The 24,482-nt window shown below is 43.1% G+C and overlaps 1 protein-coding gene across 2 annotated transcripts in view; it reads right to left on the bottom strand.

Annotated features, from left to right (window-relative positions):
- The window catches only part of sox5 (SRY-box transcription factor 5), a 192,057-nt gene extending 176,673 nt beyond the window's left edge, over positions 1–15,384 (bottom strand). The window contains exons 1-2 of one of the 2 annotated variants that reach the window (XM_042335601.1): positions 15,176–15,384; positions 1,060–1,117 (exon numbers count right to left, since the gene is read on the bottom strand). The gene's annotated coding sequence lies outside the window, so the exon portion shown is untranslated. Of the gene's footprint in view, positions 1–1,059; positions 1,118–14,777; positions 14,859–15,175 lie in introns of those variants that run through there. The other variant, XM_042335600.1, reaches the window with a different exon arrangement.
- Positions 15,385–24,482: the final 9,098 nt, after the last annotated feature.

Raw genomic sequence — 24,482 nt, 5'->3', positions numbered from 1 at the left:
GCCATTCAGCCATCAAGCCTGTTCCAGGTTATAATAACAACAATAATAATCTTTGCATTTGATATAGCGCCTTATCACGTCTTTGAGACATCTCAAAGCGCTTCACAGGACATATTGTAAAGTGAATTGACTATATTTTGTGGGTGAAGTTATTAGATCTTGGCAGACCTTTTAATTCCCACCAGCCCACCTTTTCGCCAAGAGTCTTAACACTTCCACTCTGCAAGTATCTCTTTTAAACATCCCTCCCTATTGATTCCGCTTTTGTTTGGCGCGCAGCTTTCTCTTCAAGAACCCTCTGAGAGAAGAATTGCTCTTGACCTCAGGTGCAGCAGTTCTTAAAAAAGATTTTTTTTTTTTAAACTTTCCAAAATTAAGAATTTAATTCTTTCCACGATTCTTTGTGATCTTAAGTGTTAAGAACAAAAATGGATGTTTCGCGAGCTGGCATTTTGGGCCTCCAGTGTGTGGCCACTGGATCATAGAGAATCATAGAATCCTACGGCACAGAAGGAGGCCATTCAGCCCATAGTGGAGTCCTGTAGCTCAGTGGTTAGAGCACTCGCTTTGCAAGTGAGAGGCCTGAGTTCAATTCCAGGCAGAGGGCGAAACTTTGGGCAAGTTTCCTTACTCCACACAGAGCCTAATAATAATCCCTCCAAAACCAAAAACAATAATAAATTGGTCACTTTCAATCTACGACTGTTTGTGGGACATTGCTGTGCGCAATTGGCTGCCGCGTTCGCCCACAAATATACAGTCAATTCACTTTACAGTGTGTTCTGTGAAGCGCTTTGGGACGTCCTCCCGACGTGAAAAGCGCTATATCAAATGCAAGGATTATTATTATTATTATCGTGCCTGCGCCAGCTCTTTAAAAGAGCTACCAACTAGTCCCACTCCCCCCGCTCTTACCCCATACATAGCCCTGCATTTTTTTTTCTTTTCAAGTACATATCTGATTCCGTTTTGAAAGCTACTGTAGAATCTGCTTCCACTACCCTTTCAGGCAATGGTCTACATCGTTCCAAGATCATTGTCAAAGTGAATCAGACCTACCTTAGGGCTTGAAATAAAAGCAGGAAGTGGTGCAAATACACAAGAAGTCAATCAGCATCTGAAAGAGAAAGACAAATGTGGATTTTAGGTGCATCATCAGATTGCTCGTTTTGGGACCGAGTAATCTGAGAGGCATTTTCTGACTTTCTTCCAAATTTCCAACCTTCACTGGTTTCTTTCAGCTGGGGGTCAGTTTGCAGCACTCTCAAGCCTCAACATGGGTTCGAGCCCCCATGTTGGGACTTCAGCTCATAGACCAAGCTGACAGTCCAGCACAGTTCTGGGGGAGCATTTCATCATCACAGATGCATTACTCTGAATAATGTGCAATACAGTCCTAACTTCATTTGCTCTTCAGGTGGAAGACATAGAGTCCTGTAGCTCAGTGGTTAGAGCACTCACCTCGCAAGCGAGAGGACACGGGTTTGATTATAACAACAACTTGCATTTATATATTGCCCTCCACGCCGGACGGCATCTCAGAGCACTTAACAATGGTGGAGCCCGAGCCAGGGGGAGGGAGAAGGTGACCGTAGGCGCGATCGAAGAGAAAGGACTTCAGGCGTGACTTGAAGATGGGGAAGGAGGGGCAAGGTGGAGGGATAGAGTGTTCCAGAGTTTCGGGGGGCAGTGGCTGAAGCAGTGCAGGAACATCTTCCCACTGCACCGGTTGCTGCCGGATGCCACAAGTAAAATGTAGAATCGTTCCCAACCCACATTTACGCTGTGCCAGCCAGCACCAGCCATTGTGCACCCCACTGTGATAGGAGTAAGTTTCTGCGTCAGAAGAGCTGCGGTGTGAGGAGTTTTGAAGAACGGGATTTCACAGAAGAGGTTTGTCTGCACGTTCTATCCTCACCAGCTTTGCTCTGGCACAGACCTTATAGTTCAGCAGGCAGCTGGCACTGTACCATCTTCCCATTGCATCACTAACAGTAGCTTCATTAACCTGCGGGCTCTTCATTTAGATGCGGTCTAAATAAACCTCTGCTTCGAAATGCTAAAGTTCTATGCAAAACAGTGGAGATTTAGTTGATGAGTGAAAAAAAACATCCGAGCAAAACTGGACTCAGTCCAAACCAACTCCGGTATAATTTCCCAACAAGCCATTCCAAAGTCTGTGCAGTATCCATTCCTAATGGTGAGTGATGCCTCCGCACAACATATTGCCAACATTACTCACTTATCACGTCAGGTGTGGGTACAACGCAGTGCAATGACATAGCTGTGGGCTTTGTATTGCAAGAACTGAATAAATTATTTTCACTCCACCCGAGTTTCCCTCTCTGCTCTCCGAGGGACTGATTTCTCAAGTCACCGATTTTCTTACCCAAGTAGCTATTCTCCACGTGCCTTACCCAAACAGTGACTTCCCTTGTTATTTGAGCCAAGGTTATTTGACCAACTTGTCTTTACCCAACACCCAATTCCCACTGCACTGACTAGTGATTAGGAAAGGAAGCACTGGCTCTAACAGTAATAATACTCTCATTTGATACAACGCCTTATCACATCTTCGAGACATCGCAAAGTGCTTCACAGAATACACTGCAAAGTGCGGTGACTGTATATTTTGTGGGCAAAACGCAGCAGCAAATTGCACCCAGCAGCGTCCCACAAACAGTCATGGATTGAGTGACTAAATTATAATTTTAAAAATTTGGCGGGTGGGGGATTATTATCTCCAGAAAAGTATCCGCCAATCGACTAACAAGCGGGTTCCCAATTACTGCTAGATAAACAGAGGTGTGTGGAGCATGCCCAACATTTCGCCTGCCAGGAAGCAAACCTTGCGAGGCGAGTACCTTAACCACTGAGCAACAGGACTCCACAAACCAGAATCAGAAGACATGGCCTGCGATTGAACAAAGTTCAGAACAAATCTACGGAAACGCTACCTCAGGGAGCAAGGAGTAAATGTATGGAAGGGGCTCCCTGGGGAGATGGTGGAAGCAGAAAGTGTGGAGTCTTTCGTTTAGGCAATAATATCTTGGGATAAGAAGGCAAACGTCAATCCAATTAGCCTTCCACCATCCTGGCAGTCGCACGCACATACCATGTCCCAAACTATAGACTGTACCCCCAGATATTATTTCTTAACATAAATCTGATAATTTGGTCACTCAATCCACGACTGTTTGTGGGACGGTGCTGTGTCTAATTGGCTGCCGCGTTTCGCCCAATAAAGACAGTCAATTCACTTTACGGTATATTCTGTGAAGCTCTGTGAGACGTCTGTCTCGAAGACGTGATAAGGCGCTCTATCAAATTAAAGGATTATTATCATTATAATTATTATTGCGGCAATTGCGTGCAACAGAAGACTTTTTAAGGGGAAGAAAACATTTGAAAAACCGAGGCAAGAAATTAAAAACGTGGAAGACCTTCACTTTGAAAGTCAGAGAATTAATTTTTGAGAGCACTTTGCCTCCAAACTTCCTTGAGGGTTGTCGTAATGGTCCACAGCACTAATGTGATTCAGCAGTTTGTACAATGCACATGCATAATCACTCATGTATTTAGCAATGACATGATGCATGTGTGTACCGGGAATTAATCCTCACAAAATCCTCTCAGCAACAGCATTTTTTTGCAGTAAAATATTATATTACAATTGTACTTTCAAGTCCTGTAGCTCAGTGGTCAAGAGCATTTCCCTCACAAGCAATCTGGGTTTGATTCCCGGCCAGGGTGTGAAACGTTGGGCAAGTTTCCTTACTCTTCACGCCTCTGTTTACCTAACAGTAAGTAGGAACCGGTTGTTAGTCGATTGGAGGATCACTTTCAGAAAATAAAAAATAGTAATTTGGTCACTCAATTCATGACTGTTTGTGGGACACTGTTGTGCGCAATCGGTTGTCGCGTTTCACCCACAAAATGTACAGTCAATTCACTTTACAATATATCCTGTGAAGCGCTTTGAGACATCTCGAAGACGTGATAAGGCGCTGTATCAAATGCAGGGATTACTATTATTATTATTGACTTTTATTATTATTACTGACATATTATTGACTCGGCTCCTTGTTAAGAAAAAAGAAGGAAGCAATCAAACATGAATCGCCTCTCGTATGGGGCTAAGGATAGTATGAGCGTACAAGACGTTAGGATCGCTGAATTCTTTCAGACACTCTTTCCAAAATAATCATTTGTCTCCCAAATGCATGGGTGCGAAAATCAAGTCTTAATTTACCAGGCTGTCGCTGTAAGAGATGGTCAAAAGAGAGTAACTACACAAGGATTTATAAATGGCATAGAAATTGGTCTGTTGTCAGCATTACAGCATTGTGGTGTGAACTACAAAAGGCTTTTTGAAGAAGAATATTAATGTGTCATACAACCAAGAATCATGAAAGTCAACTTTGGTACTGGAGGCTAGTGAATGCTTCATCTATCACAGTCAGACTGCCATCTGCGGCAGACAATATTGATTCTATAAGACATAAAAGAGGGGTCTTAAAAGCCAATACTGTGTTATTTACAACTTGGAAAGTGTTTGAAGTAAACATGAAACTACAGCCTGACATAAATTATTTACCCATGCATATATTTCAGAAGTAATGTTAATTGATGGACAACTGGTAGAGCAGTTTGCAGAAGTAGTTATTTGACTAGTTTATCTTAAAAGGTGACGCAAACCAAGCCCGTTCTCAGTCCAGTCAGACGCTGGCTTCTGCTTAACGATCAGCCTAAAGTGCCAGATCACTGAAGTCAAACGATCCCAATCCATGGATGAAGACAGACTGGTTCTTCAAAAAGCAATGAACAGCGTGCTTGGCCTCCTATAGAAGGCCCATGTGGTGACATTGCTTCTGTTAGGTAACACACAGCAACACGCGAGTTCAAACGCACAGCACACCCAACATTAGAAGAGTCTGTGCCAGAATGTGACTGTAAGCCCTCCATACAGGACAAATGAATATTTTGCCTTCAAAGAGTTACTTTACAGTATCAGTACTTTCCCTTCAAAGCACTACTTTAAAATGTACCAAATCCCTTTTTTGCCTGGGAAAAAGGTCAACGTATAAATCATCTGACAAATAAAGTCACTTCCAGAACAAACTAAGTTGTGTTCAGGCCATGTACAGCTATGTTATTTAACACTCTGCTGTGAGATCAGTACCCAATGGTGAAAACTCTTCCTTAGAGTCACACTACTGTCTTTACAGTGATATTTGTGTTAAATGGTATTCGATAAATTCCCTACTGCAATCTTTCAAAGCGCTTCACAGGATTGAAGGGAAAGTACTTTGAAAGTGAATTGACTGTATATTTTGTGGGCGAAACCTGGCAGCCAATTGCGCACTGCAGCGTCCCACAAACAACCGTGGGTTGAGTGACCCTATTTGTGGGGGTTACTCAACCCTTCTCATTCCCAGTTTCAAACTGACACTTGGCCTGGGTACATGAGCCAGCATGAGGTTAGCAAAACCGCACCTATTGTCCCTTAGCGTAAAAACACAGAAAGCGACATAATTTCAATCCATTTTCCAGGCACCTCTTACAAAGCTGCTGCCTTTTGTAAGTGTTCATAATCTATAAAAAAAATCACAGGATTGTCTCTCAGCGCTGTTCATATTAAATTTAACAACTACTGAATGACTTAACAATAGAAATGAAGTAATTAAAGTGAACATCAAATGCACTCCCCTTTCCTCAATCATTAGTTTTAGTTTTACAATATTGGAAAAGCTCCAATTTACTCCAAATTAATTAATGTAATGAGCAAATTGTATTCTTTAGTCTTGGGAATGTGAGCTAATTTGATATTTTTAGCTCTGGTGCTAAAACCTAATCTACGCCCATAACACAGAAATTAACTTTCCCCTGCACTAAATAAATGTACTTTATAACAATATATGTTCTGTAACCACAGGGGCACTGAATAGCCAATTTTCAGCACTGAAACCTCCATAACTGTAGTTTTGATCTTTCTTAAGGTATATTTTTAGTAGTTTTCAGACTTCCATTTACATTTATATAGCGTCTCTCACGTCAGGAGGACATCGCAAGGCGCTGGACACTGAGAGATATTACACACATAAAAATAATAATAATCCTTGCACTTGATGTAGCGCCTTTCACGTTGGGAGCACGTCTCAAAGCGCTTCACAGGATACACTGTAAAGTATAGTGACTGAATATTTTAGGCACGTTCAAAGAGGACGTGACCTGAAGATGGGGAAGGAAGGTGGGAAGGCGGAGGGATAGAGGGAGAGTGTGCCAGAGTTTCGGGGCGTAGTGGTTGGCCTTGGAACGTCCGGCCGACGTGAAAGGCGCTAGGCAAACGTCACTTGTTGTTGTTGAATGTCATGGTGGCGTTGGGGTGCTATAACTGGCGTAACCCGACCCAAGTTAGGATAGGAAAAATCAGCCAGAGTCACTTTCTAGTCGCTGTGGCTGGAATGTGCAAGTAGAGTGACTGAATGTGCAAGTGTTCAGACATCCAGGTGAGGACAGGATGGAGCTTAGCTGTGATACACCTCCAGTCTCACCCAAGCCAACACTCACTAACCGGCCTGAAACACGAAGAATAACCGCTTGGGTGAGGTGTTGAGAATGGCCTGTACTTGTGGAGACGTACTCCCAACATTACTCATCCATTGCCTTCAGGAGAAAATGCTTTAAAGAAATCTTTTGCTCTTGCTGCAAGTTTGGAGTCCTGTAGCTCAGTGGTTAGAGCACTCGCTTTGTAAGTGAAAGACCTGAGTTCAATTCCAGGCAGAGGGCGAAACCTTGGGCAAGTTTCCTTACTCAACACAGAGCCTAATAATAATCCCTCCAAAAAAACCAAAAACAATAATAAATTGGTCATTTTCAATCTACGACTGTTTGTGGGACATTGCTGTGCGCAATTGGCTGCCGCGTTCGCCCACAAATATACAGTCAATTCACTTTACAGTGTGTTCTGTGAAGCGCTTTGGGACGTCCTCCTGACGTGAAAAGCGCTATATCAAATGCAAGGATTATTATTATTAAGTTGTTTCGTACATAAATATAAAATACTGATTAAGTGAATCTCTCAGACGGAAGACATGAAACCCAATCGTATTTAAATGCAGCTCTTTGATTCCGAGACACTGTACGAACTTGTTATGTGCTATTGTTTATTTGATCAAAGCCAGGAATGTACATATTTTTGTTAAAACTTTATAATCCTAGTTTAAAAAGCTTTCCCAAAGACATATGTGTTGATTCGCAGACCGACAGACCATCCATCCACCAGTCCATTTTTTCAACAGTTATTACTATCTTGATGGCTGCCGTGAAGCTTAATCAATGCCATTTAAGTGACATTTCAGAGTAAATCAAATGAAATTGAAACAAGTGTAAATCTAGAGACAAATGAGGTTGCCAAACTCCGTGTGTGGTTGATACCAGGGACTTTGAAGCAAAGCCTCAGTCCCTCTAATGTTGAGTAAGCGTATTCTAAATTTTTTACACAAACCTAGTGATCTATCCAGCTGTCTTACTCGAATGCGGTTTAAAGTCCTGAGTCAGAATTATACTGGAATGACTTCATCTCTAACTGAGAACTTGTCCACAATAATAACACGGAAAAGACTCATTCCATGGGACTGATTTGGTGAATGAAGTGTTATTCATCACATTTGGAAAAGTCTATAACTGCACCCTTGCAATTAAACTGCTTTAGTTACTGCCTCAGTTCCAGGGCCATTTTTTTACTACTATTTGAACATTTAGAAACAAATCCCTATTTTGATGACAATACTAATAATATTCCTTGCTTTTGATATAGCGCATAATCACGTCTTCCAGACGTCTCAAAACGCATCAAAGTGGATTGACTGTATATTTTGTGGGTGAAACCCAGCCTTTCACATTGGGAGGACGTCTCAAAACATTTGACAGGATTTACTCTAAACTCCAGGGACTGTGGCAAACTTTCGAAGGCAAACACAGCAGCCAATTTGTGCAGATATCCCACAATGTGCCATGAAGTGAATAACTAACAACAACAACTCGCGGAGGCTAACCTTTGCACACATTTTATCGTGAGAGACCTTTTAATTACTGTGAGAAAGGTGACGTCTGTCGAATTTTGAGGAAGGTACCTGGTGGAGAATGTTCTATAGCTACTTAGAAGATGGCTGACGGGACTGGCTAATTTGTGGAGTCCTGTGGCTCAGTGGTTAGAGCACTCGCTTTGCAAGCGAGAGACCTGAGTTCAATTCCAGGCAGAGGGTGAAACCTTGGGCAAGTTTCCTTACTCCACACAGAGCCTAATAATAATCCCTCCAAAACCAAAAACAATAATAAATTGGTCATTTTCAATCTACGACTGTTTGTGGGACATTGCTGTGCGCAATTGGCTGCCGCGTTCGCCCACAAATATACAGTCAATTCACTTTACAGTGTACTCTGTGAAGCGCTTTGGGACGTCCTCCCGACGTGAAAAGTGCTATATCAAATGCAAGGATTATTATTATTATTATTATTAATTGATTAACACACTGATTGATTGACACATGGATTGATTGATTGACACATGGATTGATTGATTGATTGATTGATTGATTGATTGGTTGATTGATTGATTGATTGATTGATTGATTGATTGATTGATTGATTGATTGATTGATTGACTGATTGACTGACTGACTGACTGATTGATTGATTAACACATGGATTGATTGACACATGGGTTGATTGACACATGGATTGATTGACACATAGATTGATTGACTGATTGATTGATTGATTGATTGATTGATTAACACACTTTCCCCCAAAAGTGCATTCAGTGATGTCCGACAACTCCAGCAAGTTTGAACGTATAATGCTCAGTCAGGCAGAACACTGGGTGTTCATATAGACATCAGATCCAAATGGAGAATGAAAAGTCCTCGTTGAGTGTGAGCCAGAATTCCTCCTACACTATAAATCATGCTCTGATATGAAGTGTAGACACAAGAGCGAAACAGAGTCAAAGCAAAACATTGACGACCAGCATAGTTGCATGTCATGATGACTTCTACACAAGTATGAAGCTTGGAGCGATACTGGAATGAATGACCATTTAATCCTCAACCCTCGACTCCCAGTTCAATGCTGTGGTAAAGGACAAAGCAGCACATCACACACCCCTTAGAGAGAGGGTTTGTGATCTGTAATCTTCAGGTATCGATTTCAACATCCTCTCGCTCGTCTTCAAATCCCTTCACGCCCTGGCACCTCCCTACCTCTCCGACCTGCTTACCCCCCCCAACCCACTACCCACTGCCTCCGCTCAACTGGTTCCAGCCTCCTGTTTGTCCCTCGTGCCCTCCGTTCAACCATCGAGTTAGGCCGTGCTTTCAGCCACTAGGCCCCCAAACTCTAGAACATTATCCCCCTGCCTTGCTCCTTCCTTCCTCTTCAACCATGGCTACGGTCACCTCCCCACTCCCGGCCGGGGATCAATGTCAAGCGCTCCGGGACACTACCCCGTGTGAGGGGCACAGTGTAAATACAAGTTGTTGTTGTTGTGTGCTGGCCCCAGTGAATGGGGATATCTCAGAGATGCAGTCTTCATTTGAAAGCAGACCTGAAAACTTTGAAGCGTTCACCCACGAGAATCCCAGAGGTGACTGCGTTGAGCCATACAAGACTTGCTCCAAGCGTATGTGTGTGTGAGTGGACGGTCCCATTTCAAATTACACCAGCGATGCAGTGAGAATAAAGGTAACGCGAATGTTCGAGGACCGAACGTCTTTGCACCTTTCAAAATGCGCAATCATTTCCTAACTTACACCATCTGCTAAAATGATTTTCTCTTAATATTTCTTAACGCTGAAAATAGAAAATATGAAAATAGAGCTAGAGAAATACATCCACAGAACAGTTCCTAACTAATACGTTTTAATAGTTTTTTTTTCTAATTGGTTTGGGTTAATCAAGGTGTTCAAAATGATGAGGGGTTTTTGATAAGAGTCGATCGGGAGAAACTGTTTCCTCTGGTGGGTGGATCGGTAACCAGAGGACAAAGATTTAAGATAATCGGCAAAAGAACCAGAGGGGAGACGAGGAGAATTTTTTTACCCAGAGAGTTGTTACGATCTGGAATGCACTGCCTGAAAGGGTCGGTGGAAGCAGATTCGATAGTACCTTTCAAAAGGGAATTGGATAGGGACTTAAAAGGAAAAATGTGCAGAGCTATGGGGTAAGAGCAGAACTAGTTGGACAGCTCTATCAAAGAGCCGACACGGGCACGATGGGCCAAATAGCCTCCTTCTGTGCTGGAAGAGTCTGTGATGCTATGATATTCGAGGAGAGTTAAGATACAATACTGGACTGGAGTTCCCATACGATTATGTTTTAGTGACAAATTATGAGAGACCAATGTGCATTCCTCAAATCGCTATTTAGGAAAGATTTTTCATGGCAATAGAAACATGGCTGATCAGACTGAGTGCACTCTTGATAAAACATACTAATTTGACATCCACGGGAATACGAACATCCCAAGCAGGTTCGAGTCCTTGCGCTAAATGTTATTTTGGAGTGTGGGAGAGTCAGCGAGCCGGACTCCATCAGGTTACTCTTACTATCTGTGACAGGAGAGGATCAGAGTTCCTCACTTGAAAATGAGAGAATATATTTACAGTAGAGGTGAAACATTCCTGTCACTTTAGAGGTTACTGGCACTTTCCTTTCTTGGATGCATCATGATGTCAAAACCTCTATGTCTGTCCTCACTGCTGACGCATGTTCTGGTGAGGTGACTGGCCTGTGGTCACTAGAGTCTAGTGACTTGATCTTTGGAGCTGCGAAAAGGATCTCAGACTGGCCTCGAGATTAATTCTCTGCCACAAATCACTGACCTCTTCACAGGGCTGGTATGAACACAGTCACCTGAAAACCTCTGCCACAAATGGAATAATAATAATAATGATGATAATAATACTCGCATTTGATGTAGCACCTTATCACGTCTTTGAGACGTTTCAAAGCGCTTCACAGAACGTACCATCAAGTGGATTGACCGTGTATTTTGTGGACGAAATGCAGCAGCCAATTGCGCACAGCAGCGTTCAACAAACAGCCGTGGATAAACTTTGTTAATTCTTGACCAGATCACTGGGTGAAGAGCTTTAGGAAGTGACGCCTCAATAGACAAAAAAACACTTGGATTTTTACAGCATTCTATCACCCTCCGAAATATCTCAAAGTCTTTTACCGCTAATTACTATCATGTGATGTGAAGTTTTTTTGTTGTACAAAAACGTAGCAGCCACATGTACTGTTAAGTTGCCATAAATAGCCTATGAAAGTAAATGATCAATTAACCTGGAAGAATCAGGAAGAAATTTCCTTCATATTTGAATTGTGTTACGGGATATTTAACGCCCACCTGAGCAGGCAGATTCCTACGACCTCACTCAGTCTATCATCTCGTCCAAAAGACAGCACTCTGAGACAATTCAGCACTCCCCCACCCCCCCCACCACACACACACACACACCAAAGTATCAGCCTACACTGTAAAGTTAAGGTGGAACAGGAACCTACAACCTTTTAGCCCAGAGGCAAGAGTGCTTAAAACTAAGTCAAAACGAGCGAAGGGAATTTAATTCAAACCCACTCGCTTCGAGTTGATCCTATTTTAATTCAGATTCCCTGTGTAAACAGCAGCAGTGTGGTGCAGTTTGAGAAACCAGGGAATGTCATTAAACAATAGGTCTGACCACGGGTTTGATCCTGAAAACAGAAGCAATAAGGCTACAACATGAAATCCAGGTTGCAAACAGAAGCGGTAGCAAATTAGTCTGGCAATTGGAGTCCACATAAAGCAATAATCCTAGGTCTACAAGGGAAGAGTTTTTGATCACGCTAATTAACAGACATTTTGTTTTAAACAAACAGATACAAGTCTAATTGCCTTTTTTACATAATAAAGGCGAGATCTTAAAAGTGAAAGCATGCGAAAAGGGGGAGATCAGACAGAGATGCCTATCAGGCAGAGAGCAGTCTAACTCTGTGTGAGATGTTCAAATAAAACCCCACAAACACTCACTCCCTCACTCCAGGGTGACTGCAGAAAAGGTGCATTTGGAGAAGGTTTTGCAAGGCAAACAAACAAATGAGTTACTTCCCCCCCCCACCACACTCCCCATCAAAAAAATAAAGGAAAAGTTTGTCCCCATCTGTGTGTCTTAAATAACATCCTCTGATCAAAGAGATCTGAATCATAGACAGAAGCTTCCAGGAAAGTTGAAATCGCAAGAAACAGCATGTTCTACTGTTAGCAACTTAACAACTTTCTTCCTGCTATAACGCAAATCCCTGAAGGGTATTTTTCGGAGCTTAAAACCAGATGATAATAATACGAAGCGGTCGGTGCAAAGGATATCCCCAGCACTTTCCCTTCTGTTTGTTTTTCTCTCTCTCTCTCTCTCTCTCTCTCTCATATAAATCGCAGGTATTTCAGATCACAAAATGAAACTTATCACCCAAACAAGTAAGGGCACGACAGGAATTTGTTGACTCGTCCTGGCATTAAAGGAACTCACTCCCCCAATCCACACACGTCTTAATAATGACAATACATTTTCGCCCACAAAATACAGTCAATTTACTTTGCAGTAGCGCTTTGAGACGTCTCGAAGATGTGATAAGGTGCGATATCAAATGCAAGGATTATTATTATTATTATTACGATATTTATTTCGGTTCTCAAGTCATTTGCTTATATATTACCTACCGACCAGTTTGCACCGGCGCCTTCTAACGCTGAAGAAAAGCGACTCACTCTTACTAACATAGACTTCAAATGCTTTGGTAATGGGGAAGATAAAAGACTTCGCAAATGGATACAAGATACCAAGTCTTGAGAGTTGAAGGGAATAAATGAAAGAATGAAACTCAAACTCTTACACAATAGCTCTTCTATAAAGCCAGTGTCTGACCTTTCATTTACGTCCCCAACACTACATAATATTCTATTTCAAAATACTTCATTTCTCCCCTCCTTTGTGCTTCTATTCCAGCTCCATTGTCAGGACTAGAATTCATTCAGTCCTTTTCTATTATCAGTACATACAAAAGCAGCCAATGGGGCAAAATTGTGTTTTTTTTTGTGGAGTTTTTTTTGGGGGAGGAAATCAACTTATTTTTCCTTTGAAAAAAAACTCTCTCTTTCTCTCTCACTCTCTCTCTCACACACACACACATTTTCAAATCAAACACTGGAGAAAACTCTCAGAATCATATTTAAAGCATATTTAAACTATCCTATCAAATCCTCACTGGAGGAGGAGTGGGGGAAAATGAAACTAAAATGAAACTATTTTATTGTTGTTATTGCTGATTTAAAAATATCCGGATAATAATAATAATAATAATAATAATATAGGATACATTGTGTGTCAGGAAATGTTACACTTCAAACATTAGTCTGGGATACTGCTAAGACATCAGAACATTTGTACTTAATAATAATAATAATAATAATAATGATAATAAAAACCCTTTTAAAAAACTGGACACAGTTCATAAGATGGAATAAGAAAGCGACAAATATTGTGCAAACATCTGTTTTGTTTCGGATTAGCCACAGAAGTAATGTGGAGAGAAACAGAGTCAGTCAGATCTCAATCAATAAGGATTGTGAGAGACACTCATACAGACACAGATAGAGACAGACACACACACACACATAGAGACACACACACACACATAGAGACAGAGAGACACACACACAGACACACATAAAGACAGAGAGACACACACACACACACAGATAGAGACAGAGAGAGACACACACAGAGATAGAGACAGAGAGAGAGACACATAGAGATAGAGACAGAGACACACATAGAGATAGAGACAGAGAGAGACACAGAGATGTAGAGACAGAGACACACATGGAGATAGAGACAGAGAGAGACACATAGAGATATAGAGACAGAGAGAGAGAGACACATAGAGATAGAGACAGAGACACACATAGAGATAGAGACAGAGAGAGACACATAGAGATAGAGACAGAGAGAGAGACACATAGAGATAGAGACAGAGACACACATAAAGATGGAGACAGAGAGAGAGACACATAGAGATAGAGACACACAGAGATAGAGACACACACACACACATAGAGTTAGAGACACACCAGAGAGAGAGAGATAGAAGCAGAGACACAGAGAGAGAGAGAGAGAGATAGAGACAAATCACACACACAGAGAAAGATACAGAGAGAGACAGAAAGACACTCACACAGACGGAGAGACAGAGAGAGGGTATAAAGAGGGTCTAAAATCACTAACGAACACACTCACTGTTTGGGGAGAGGAGAGAGAGGGAAGGAAAGGCAATTCAGTGACCCACAAACAAAATAACATAGAATAAAAATTAAGGGTTGTAAATGAAACAGCAATAATCAGAGAGAGAGAGAGAGAGATATTAAAAGGAGAGCAAAGCAAAGTACTGACTGGATCAGAAATATCCCACAGATTCAACACCAGCAGCAACTTGTCTTAGGAAAAGAAAGAGAGAGAGAGAATTTCTCAGTCTGTCTCCCAGTGATTGGATCAGCTTTTTTTTAAATATATATATATACAGATATGTGAGAGAGAGAGAGAGGGAGAGAGAGAGAGAGACAGAGAGAGAGAGAGAGAGGGAGAAAGAGAAAGACACTCACACACACGCAGAGAGGAAAAAGAAATGGAATAACTGGAAATAAAAAAAAGTAATGCAGTTTCTAGAGAGATTCCTACCTGCCAGGGTTGATGTTTGCTCCCTCGACGTGGCGAATAGAGAGAGAGAGAGAGAGAGAGAGAAAGGGAAAGAGAGAGAGAGAGAGAGAGAGATGTGTGTGTGCTGTGTGTGTGGTGTGTGTGAGAGCTTCAGCCTCTGTCAAGGACTGTGTGAAATCCCTGAGATGGTCATAAGGCGGTTTGAGACAAACAACAATGAGCCACAACAAAAGGCAACAACAATGAGAGAGAGAGAGAGAGAGAGAGAGAGAGGGGACAATGAGCCCCTGTGTGACTGAGACAGACAGACAGACAGACACAGAGAGAGAGGGGGAGAGGGAGAGGGAGGGATGAGATGGAGAGAGAGAGATGAGAGAGAAAGAGACTCACTCACTCACTCACTCACTCTCTCTCCTTACCTTAGTATCCAGAGAGCCAGGGCTAAGCTGTCACTGACTCACTCACTCACTCACTCACTCACATCTCTCCTCTCTCTCTCTTCCTCTCTCTCTCTCTCTCTTTTTTGGAGTCACTTTAAAGAGCAGCTGTTCTGCTCTCTCGCCTTTTAAACGCTGCAGTCACTCACATACACAGTAACACACACTCACACACACACACACCAACACACACACACTCACACACACACACACACACACACACAGCAACACACACACACACTCACACACACACACAGCAACTCACACACACACACACTCACTCACACACACAGCAACACACACACACACACTCACACACACACAGCAACACACACACACACACACACACACCACACACACACACACACACACACACACACACACACACACAGCAACACACACACACACACTCACACACACACACACAGCAACACACTCACACACACACACAGCAACACACACACACTCACACACAGCAACACACACACACTCACACACACACACAGCAACACACACACACACACACACTCACACACACACACACTCACACACAGCAACACACACACTCACTCACACACACACACACACTCACACACACACACACTCACACACACACACACAGCAACACACACACACACACACACACACACACAGCAACACACACACTCACAGCAACACACTCACACACACACACAGCAACACACACACACACTCACACACACACACACAGCAACACACACACACACACACACACACACACACACACACACACACACACACACACTCACACACACACAACAGCAACACACACACACACTCACACACACACACACACACACACACAGCAACACACACACACACACTCACACACACACAGCAACACACACACTCACACACACACACACACAGCAACACTCACACAACTCTGCGCAGTGTTCTGACAGAGAGAGACAGACAGACAGAGAGAGAGAGAGACAGACAGACAGACAGACAGAGAGGGGGAGAGAGAAGGAGGGGGGAGAGAGGGGGAGAAGAGGGGAGAGAGAGAGAGAAAGAAAGAGAGGAGGGGTTAAAAAGAGGGGAGAGTGGGGAAGAGAAAGTGGGGAAGGGAGGAGAGAGGGGGGAGATAGAGAGGAGGGGTTAAAGAGAGGGGGGAGAGGAGAGGAGGGGTTAAAGAGAGGGGGGAGAGAAATGGGGGAGAGGAGAGGAGAGAGGGGGGAGATAGAGAGGAGGGGAGAGAGAGGGGAGAGGAGAGAGGGAGAAAGGAGGAGAGGAGGGGGAGAGGAGGGGGAGATAGAGAGGAGGGGGGAGAGGAGAGGAGAGAGGGGGAGATAGAGAGGAGAGGAGAGAGGGGGGAGAGGAGAGAGGGGGGAGATAGAGAGAGGGGAGAGGAGAGAGGGGGAGATAGAGAGGAGGGGGAGGAGAGAGGGGGAGATAGAGAGGAGGGGAGGAGGGGAGAGAGGAGGGAGATGAGAGGAGAGAGGAGGGGGAGAGAGAATGGGGGGAGAGGAGGGGGGAGATAGAGAGAGAGAGGAGGGGGGAGAGAATGGGGGGAGAGGAGGGGAGATAGAGAGGAGGGAGAGAGGAGAGAGGGGAGAGGAGAGGAGGGGATAGAGGGGAGAGGAGAGAGGAGAGGAGGGGATAGGGGGGAGAGGAGAGGAGAGGGGGGGATAGGGGGGAGAGGAGAGAGGGGGGAGAGGAGAGGGGAGAGAGGAGAGGAGAGGAGGGGATAGGGGGGAGAGGAGGGGGGAGATTGCTAAGTGGGTGGGAAGGAGTCCTTGTGAAGGTGCCAAATAGTGGGCAGAACCCCCACACACAGTGGGCACAGCCTGAGAGTGAGAGAGAGTGTATAGGGGACCCAGAGAGACTGATAACTCTGTCTCTATCTCTGTCTGTCTGTGTCTCTGTCTGTGTGTGTGTGTATCTGTCTCTCTCTCTCTCTCTCTGTCTGTCTCTCTCTGTGTGTCTGTCTCTCTCTCTGGGTCTCTCTGTCTGTCTGTCTCTCTCTGTCTGTCTCTCTGTGTGTGTCTGTCTCTCTCTGTGTGTCTGTCTCTCTGGGTCTCTCTCTGTATGTCTGTCTCTCTGTCTGTCTGTCTCTGTCTGTCTCTCTCTCTGTCTCTCTGTCTCTGGCTGCTGTGTTGTGCTGTCTGTCTGTCTCTCTCTGTCTCTGTCTGTCTCTCTCTCTGTCTCTGGCTGCTGTGTTGTCTGTCTCTCTGTCTCTGTGTGTCTGTCTGTCTGTGTGTCTGTCTGTCTCTGGCTGCTGTGTTGTCTGTGTGTCTGTCTGTCTGTCTCTGTGTTTCTGTCTGTGTCTGTGTGTCTGTCTGTCTGTCTCTGGCTGCTGTGTTGTCTGTCTGTCTGTCTGTCTGTGTTCCTGGTTGTCATTCTCTTCCCAAAGGCAAAGACAGGACCAGCCATCAGTTGGCAGCGGCCATGTCACAGGGCACTCAAACCCTTTCCCACAGTAATAGCATCAGAACAGCAGCAGATCAATGACCAGTCAGTTGTGGTTGAGAGAAGGGTCTGTGTGTATATATATATATGTGTGTGTGTGTGTGTGTGTGTGTGTGGCATTTTTCCATCAGCTGATGGGGGGGAGAGAGAGAGAGTCAGAGGACCACAGCCAGACATGAGCTCTCCCCTAAACCATCTCTGATCACCCAGAACAGTACATGAGCCAAGTCTGTCCTCTCTATCTCTCTCTGACATGGGCTTCCTCCCTCTCTCCCTGTTCCTCTCTCTCTCTCTCTATCTTCCTCTGTCTCCCATCCCCCTCTCTCTCTCTCTCTGTCCCCCCTTCTATCCTTCTTTCCCTTTCTGTATCTCTCTCTTTCTGTCCCTCTCTATCTCACTCTCTCTATGTCCCTCTCTCCCTCTGCTTCTCTGTCCCTCTCTCTCTCTCTCTCTCTCCATGTCCCTCTGTGTGTCTCTCTCTCCCTCCTCCCATCACTCACTCACTCAATATTTTATTATCACCTTCCATCAACTCTGTTCCTCCACTCAATCTCTCAATCTTGTCTCTCTTTTGCCTTCAAGACACCCCCCACCTGTTCATTATAATCTATTTTAGCAAATAAATCTCTCTCTAGACGTTTGTGTTACACATACATCTCTCTCTCTCTCTCTGCAAACAAACTCTTGATAAGTAAAGCTTCTTTGCAAATCGTTTCGATAGCTGTAGTTTATAATAATAATCCTGGCATTTGATACAGAGCCTTATCACGTCATTGCAACGTCTCAAAACGCTTCACAGAATACACTGTAAAGTGAATTGCCTGTATATTTGTGGGCGAAACGCGGCAGCCGATTGTGCACAGCAGCGTCACACACACAGTCGTGGATTGAGTCACCAAACTTGTCCCAGGTTTCGCCCTGACCTGCCGGGATTCGAACTCAGGTCCTCTCGCTTGCGAGGCGAGCGCTCTAACCACTGAGCTACAGGACTTTATGATTATTATTGAAGGCAGGGTCAAACTTTTATTAGATTTTTTTGTAAATAATGAGATATCCCATTGAACAATTTATTTTCTTTTTTCTCTGCCCCCCGACCCCCCCCCTCACTCCCCCCAACAAGATCCAATAAAATCAAAAGCAACACAATCTGCTTAGTAAGTCGATGGGAAAGACGAAGGGTCAGGTCTTGGGAAGGAATTTAGGGCAAAAAATAGGGAAATAAAATAAAATTCTCTCTCCCTCCAGGTATCGTTCATTCAATCTGGTATTTTGTGCAACAACAATAACTCCTCTATAAATGCTATTAAAACAGACTTAATTTTATGTGTTTTTCCATACACAATCTCTCCCTAAATCAATCTGTTGTTATTGTTCCCTATTTTAGTGTAAACACTCATTGTTCCTTTCAACTCCTCTTTTGTTTAACAAACGCAATGCACAACACACAGCTATGTGAGTGTGTGTGTGTTACTGACTCCTGACTCCCTCCTCTCTTCTCAATATAAACAATAGAAAATAATAATAATTTGGTTCCTTCAACCCATGGCTGTGTGTGGGACGCTGCTGTGCGCAATTGGCTGCCGTGTGTCGCCCACAAAACATACAGTCAATTCACTTTACAGTATATTCTGTGAAGCGCTTTGAGACGTCTCAACGAGGTGATGAGGCGCTGTATCAAGGTTTATTCCTCTTTTGATTGAAATAAAATGCCTTCGCCCTAAACCTCTCTGCTAATGCTCCGCACACACTGATTACACGGCCTCTGTGAGATGTAACCGGGGTCAGGAACAACTTTTTTCTCATTGCTAGACACAGAAATACTTGCAGCTAAACCAAGTGCAATGAAGGAAATGTAGTTCAGGCGGTGCATCCTGTTTGAGTCCCAACAATAACATGATTTAATTGCACCGCCCTGAAACATTCAGCCCCACAGACAGACTCCCCCCTCACCCCCCCACCTCCCCCACCCCAACTCTTTTTAACCTCTCCTGACTAGCAACTAATTTTATTTACTTGGCACTACAAAGCTATATCCCGTCCTTAGGTTTCGCCCCAAAATACACAGTCAATTCACTTTACAGTGTATTTCTGTGAAGCGCTTGGAGGTGTCGCAACAACAACAAAAACAACTTACATTTATATAGCTCCTCTCATGCAGGGCAGTGTCCCAGAGTGCTTAAATGTCTCAACAACGTGATAAGGCGCTATATCAAATGCAAGGATTATTATTATTAACATAGGAAAGAAAGGAAGCAAGATTGATTGATTGATTGATTGATTGATTGATTGATTGATTGATTGACACAGCTCAGCATTTCCTGTTCTCATATATTTTCAAAATTCAATTGAGTTTCTATTCTGCTGTGTGAGCCCTGCAGATATAGGATCTGGTTTCGAACAGCTCTTTAGCTGCATATATTCTGAAACACTGATTGTCCAACGCCTTGGGACGTCTTCCCGACGTGAAAGACGTGATACTAATGTTACTTTGTGGTTGTATGGCTTAAGTCTTGATGCCACTTAATGAGATTCTCTTAACATGGTGACACTAACAGAAAACAGAAGCCACGACTTTGAACAATGGAATAAAATTCATTACGACTGATGTAAAATGGGCAGAAAATAAGGGTCTGTAAGAAGTAATATCTGATAATAATAATAATAATCCCTGCATTTGATATAGCGCCTTATCGCGTCGTTAAGACGTCTGAAAGTGTTTCACAGAATATATTGTAAAGTGAATTGACTGTGTGTTTTGTGGGCGAAACGCGGCAGCCAATTGCGCACAGCGACGTCCCACAAACAGCCGTGGATTGAGTGGCCAAATTATTATTATTTTTGAGAATTTTTACAGCGTTACCTTCAATTCTAGTGAAAATATTGAAACCTGTTGCATTCAATTGATGGCTAACCTGATTGTTGAGAATACAATAGTCTGTCCCTCCTCACAGCAAGGTGAGAGAACATTCTTTGTGAGCGAGTTTCTGTGCAAAAGGAAGATAAAGCCAGCTTGCTTAATCATTTAATGAACTAAGAGAAGTGGTGTTTGACCTATCTGTGCTCCCTTTTCCTTTGAAAAAATAATCTTTTCACTTATACAGTAAACCTCGCGTAAGTCGTATCATTTAATATGACTTGTGCAAAGTGTGAGTCATGTCAAACTTGGTAAAATATAAACTCTCGAATGGGACTTGGGCGACAATACGATTTATACAGATCAGACTTATAATAATAGTAATAATCCTGGCATTTGATACAGCGCCTTATCACGTCGTTGAGACGTCTCAAAGCGCTTCACAGAATACACCGTAAAGTGGATCGATTGTGTATTTAGTGGGCGAGTTTTACTGTATTTGAATTTAGTTGTACTATAAAATGTTTGCCAAGTAAGGCATCCGCACGACAAGCGAATATATAAGGAGGACTTGTGTCGAACATGTTTCTGCCCATGAAATTGTTAAACTGTTCTCTAGCGCGCTACCACCCTAATGTGCACATGTTGTCTCTGTCGATTGTTTCATATGTCAAACCCCAATTTAAAATGTTTCCAAACGTGAAATGGATTTGCTATCAATTCAGCTTTTATGTTTAAAACCCCCTTACACATTTCTTAACCTCATGGGGGTATAATTCAATTCATAGATCCCACTGGTTAGAATCTGATGTGCTGTGTGTGGTTTTAAATTCTTTTTTAATCAAAAGGAACTGAAAGCCTCGGTAACACATGCAAAGCCTGTAATTGTTTTCAATTTATTCACTTTGCTACCAAATGTGGTGGGTTTAATCTAACCATGTATTTTCTCCAACTAGCATTCCATGAAATTATTAGTGAGCTCTTTAGGATAGTTTTACAGCCCTGGAATATTGCAAAGCTTTGTATGGAAAACATTGAAGAGAGATATCTGACCGATGTTAATGTAGAACACATGGTGAAGGGGGAAGAATATACTTTAGGAAAAATGTAATTACATAAACACTAAAATGTTTGATTACTTTCAGGCGTTTAGTGGTAGTTTTGAACTATGTAGAAAATTTCAAGGATATGCAATTAATAATAATCCTTGCATTTGATATAGCGCCTTATCACGTAGTTGCGACGTCTCAAAGCGCTTCACAGAATATAGTGTAAAGTGAATTAATTGATTGTGTATTTTGTGAGTGAAACACAGCAGCAAATTGCATAGAGCAGCGTCCCTCAAACAGTCCTGGATTGGGAGACCAAATTAGATATATTTTTTGGAGGGAATTATTACCCCTGGAAAGCGATCGCCAATCGACTAACAACCGGATTCCTACTTACTGCTGGTAAACAGCAAACAATTACAAATGATACAGTATTAGTGATAGATGAAAGCTGGTTCTAATTAATCACAGTTAATAACTATCTATTTCCTGAATATTTTAACAAAACAATTGTTTCATGGTGTATTTTCAAGCAGGTTCATGCACACATTTGGTTAGAGAACAGTGTAGCAGAAGGAGAGAGAGAGAGCGAGAGAGAGAATGAGAGAAAAACTGATGAGACATTAATGAAAATTCTATGGGAAATTAGATTGTTTGACTAGATGGACTGACAAAACCTATTCTGTGAAGCACTTTGAGACATCTCGAAGACGTGATAAGGAGCTATGTGTGATCCCATTCATCTCTAAAACTCTTTGCGACGATGACCGACTTGTTGTGGATTTAATTCACGTACGTTATAAGGACATAAGGACTTGCTGGGCAAAAGAAGACCAAGGTCCATCCAAGTTCGACTTCCGCCATCCTGGCAGTCGCTTGTACACGTCGTGTCCCCAATTTTGATGTGCAAAAAGATGACTAAGAATCGAACCCAGGTCCTCTCGCTTGCGTAATGCTCTATCCATTTCACTACAGGACTCCACACTTGGCCAATTCCAAATTCCACACGAATCTCTGTCACTCGCTCGGGGGGGGGTGGGGGGGGGGGGGGCAAAATACAAACTGCTGGAATCTCTGCCCCAGGCTCGGCTTCTCAGATTGTTTGGATAAGACAGAGAGAACTTGCAATTGGATGAATGAATGATTCCTCCTCACAGAGCAGAGAGAGAGAGAGAGAGAGAGAGAGAAAGAGGTCAGCGAGAAAAAAAGTAATGCACTTCAAAATGGATTATCCAAAATGTCTTCAGGGCAAGTGGGAGCCTAAATGGGTTGTTAGACCCTGTTACTGCTGCTGCTAATTCACTTCTGCATCGGATATGCATCAGATCCAAATTAGAATTCACTAAGTAAAGTGTCGTGAGCTGCACTCTGACTGTGCAGTGATATCACACAACTATCTCCTGCTGGCAGTCCAACATGGTTGCAAATCACATTCGTGTGCAAAGGGTTATTTCAATCGCTGTTGATTTTCCGCCTCCTCTTGTCATACAGCATCCGTGTCAGACTGAGGCTGAATATTGCCGATGGACACACACACACACACACATTGCTTCACGAAGGAAGTGCTGCGGGAATGAGGAGAGATGCTGTACCTGAATAAACAGTGCACAGCAGGTCAAAATGAACGCACCTTACTTCTGTGGATGAAACGGGAAGTCTCTCCAGTGGTTTAGTTGATAAATTAGTTGATAAAAAGAAGGTGGCAGATCAATTCTACTCCGTGCAACGCTAACCGATAATAACAATAATAATCCTGGCCTTTGATACAGCACCTCATCGTGTCTTCGAGACGTCTCAAAGACCTTCACAGGATATACTGTAAAGTGAATTGACTGTGTATTTTGTGGGTGAAACGCGGCAGCCAATTGCGCACAGCAGCGTCCCACACACAGTTGTGGATTGAGTGACCAAATTACTATTTTTTAAAAAAAAATTGAAGGGATTAGTACCCCCAGAAAAGCAATCCACCAACCGACTAACAACTGGGTTCTTACTTACTGTTAGGTAAACAGAAACGTGTGGATTGATGCTTAAGGGAGAAAGCTGGACTTGCACTTTGTGTCGTCCTTGGGTTTTTACTTTTAAAGGCCTTTCTTCATCTTTGTGTCGAGCACCCTGTGTGTGTGTGTGCGTCATATATTCCTGACATCAGTGGAAACTTGGGCAATAGTTTTCCTGACCTAAATAATGGCAGCAGAAATGAATTAAAAAGTCCCAGAAGAAAGTTGCCTGATATTGACACAGCGTTGACTTGACGTCAATGTTTCCATACACCGTCAGAAACAAAACAAGCAAAATCTGAATTTTTCGAGTGTTGGGGCTGTACAAGGAGCAAGGTTTTCAGTGTGTTACACTTGAATAAAACCTTGAGTCTAAACTCAGCATTAGTTGAAAAACCCTCTTTGTTTGACATCTCCTCTCCTCCCACCTTCCCCGTAAAAAAGGAACACAGAAGTTAATGTGGCATGAAACAAAAACGAAAACGAGAGGAAGATAATGATATTAATCCTTACATTTGATATAGCGCCTGATCACGTCATTGAGACGTCTCAAAGCGCTTCACGGAATATACTGTAAAGCGGAGTGACGGTGTATTTTGTGGATGAAATGCAGCTGCCAATTGCACACAGCAGCGTCCCACAAACAGTGGTGGATTGAGTGAACAATTTTTTTTGAAGGAATTATTATCGCTGGAAAAGCGATCTACCAATCGACTAACAACCATATTTCTACTTACTGCTGGGTAATTAGAGGTATGTAGAGTAAGGAAACTTGCCTAAGGTTTTTTTAGCCCTGCCTGGGAGTCGAACCCGGGTCCTCTGGTTTGCGAGGCAAGTGCTCTAAGCATTCAGCCATGGGACTCCACAAGATGGGAAGTGTCACAAACAAATCTCCTACTGGTTCCAGAGCTTGTTCTTTCAAATACAGTTAGCAT

The sequence above is a fragment of the Callorhinchus milii genome, unplaced genomic scaffold, assembly GCF_018977255.1.
Source record: "Callorhinchus milii isolate IMCB2004 unplaced genomic scaffold, IMCB_Cmil_1.0 Scaffold5, whole genome shotgun sequence".
NCBI lineage: Eukaryota > Metazoa > Chordata > Chondrichthyes > Chimaeriformes > Callorhinchidae > Callorhinchus > Callorhinchus milii.
Note: the sequence above shows the minus strand (reverse complement) of the source record. Positions and strands in the feature narration are given on the sequence as shown.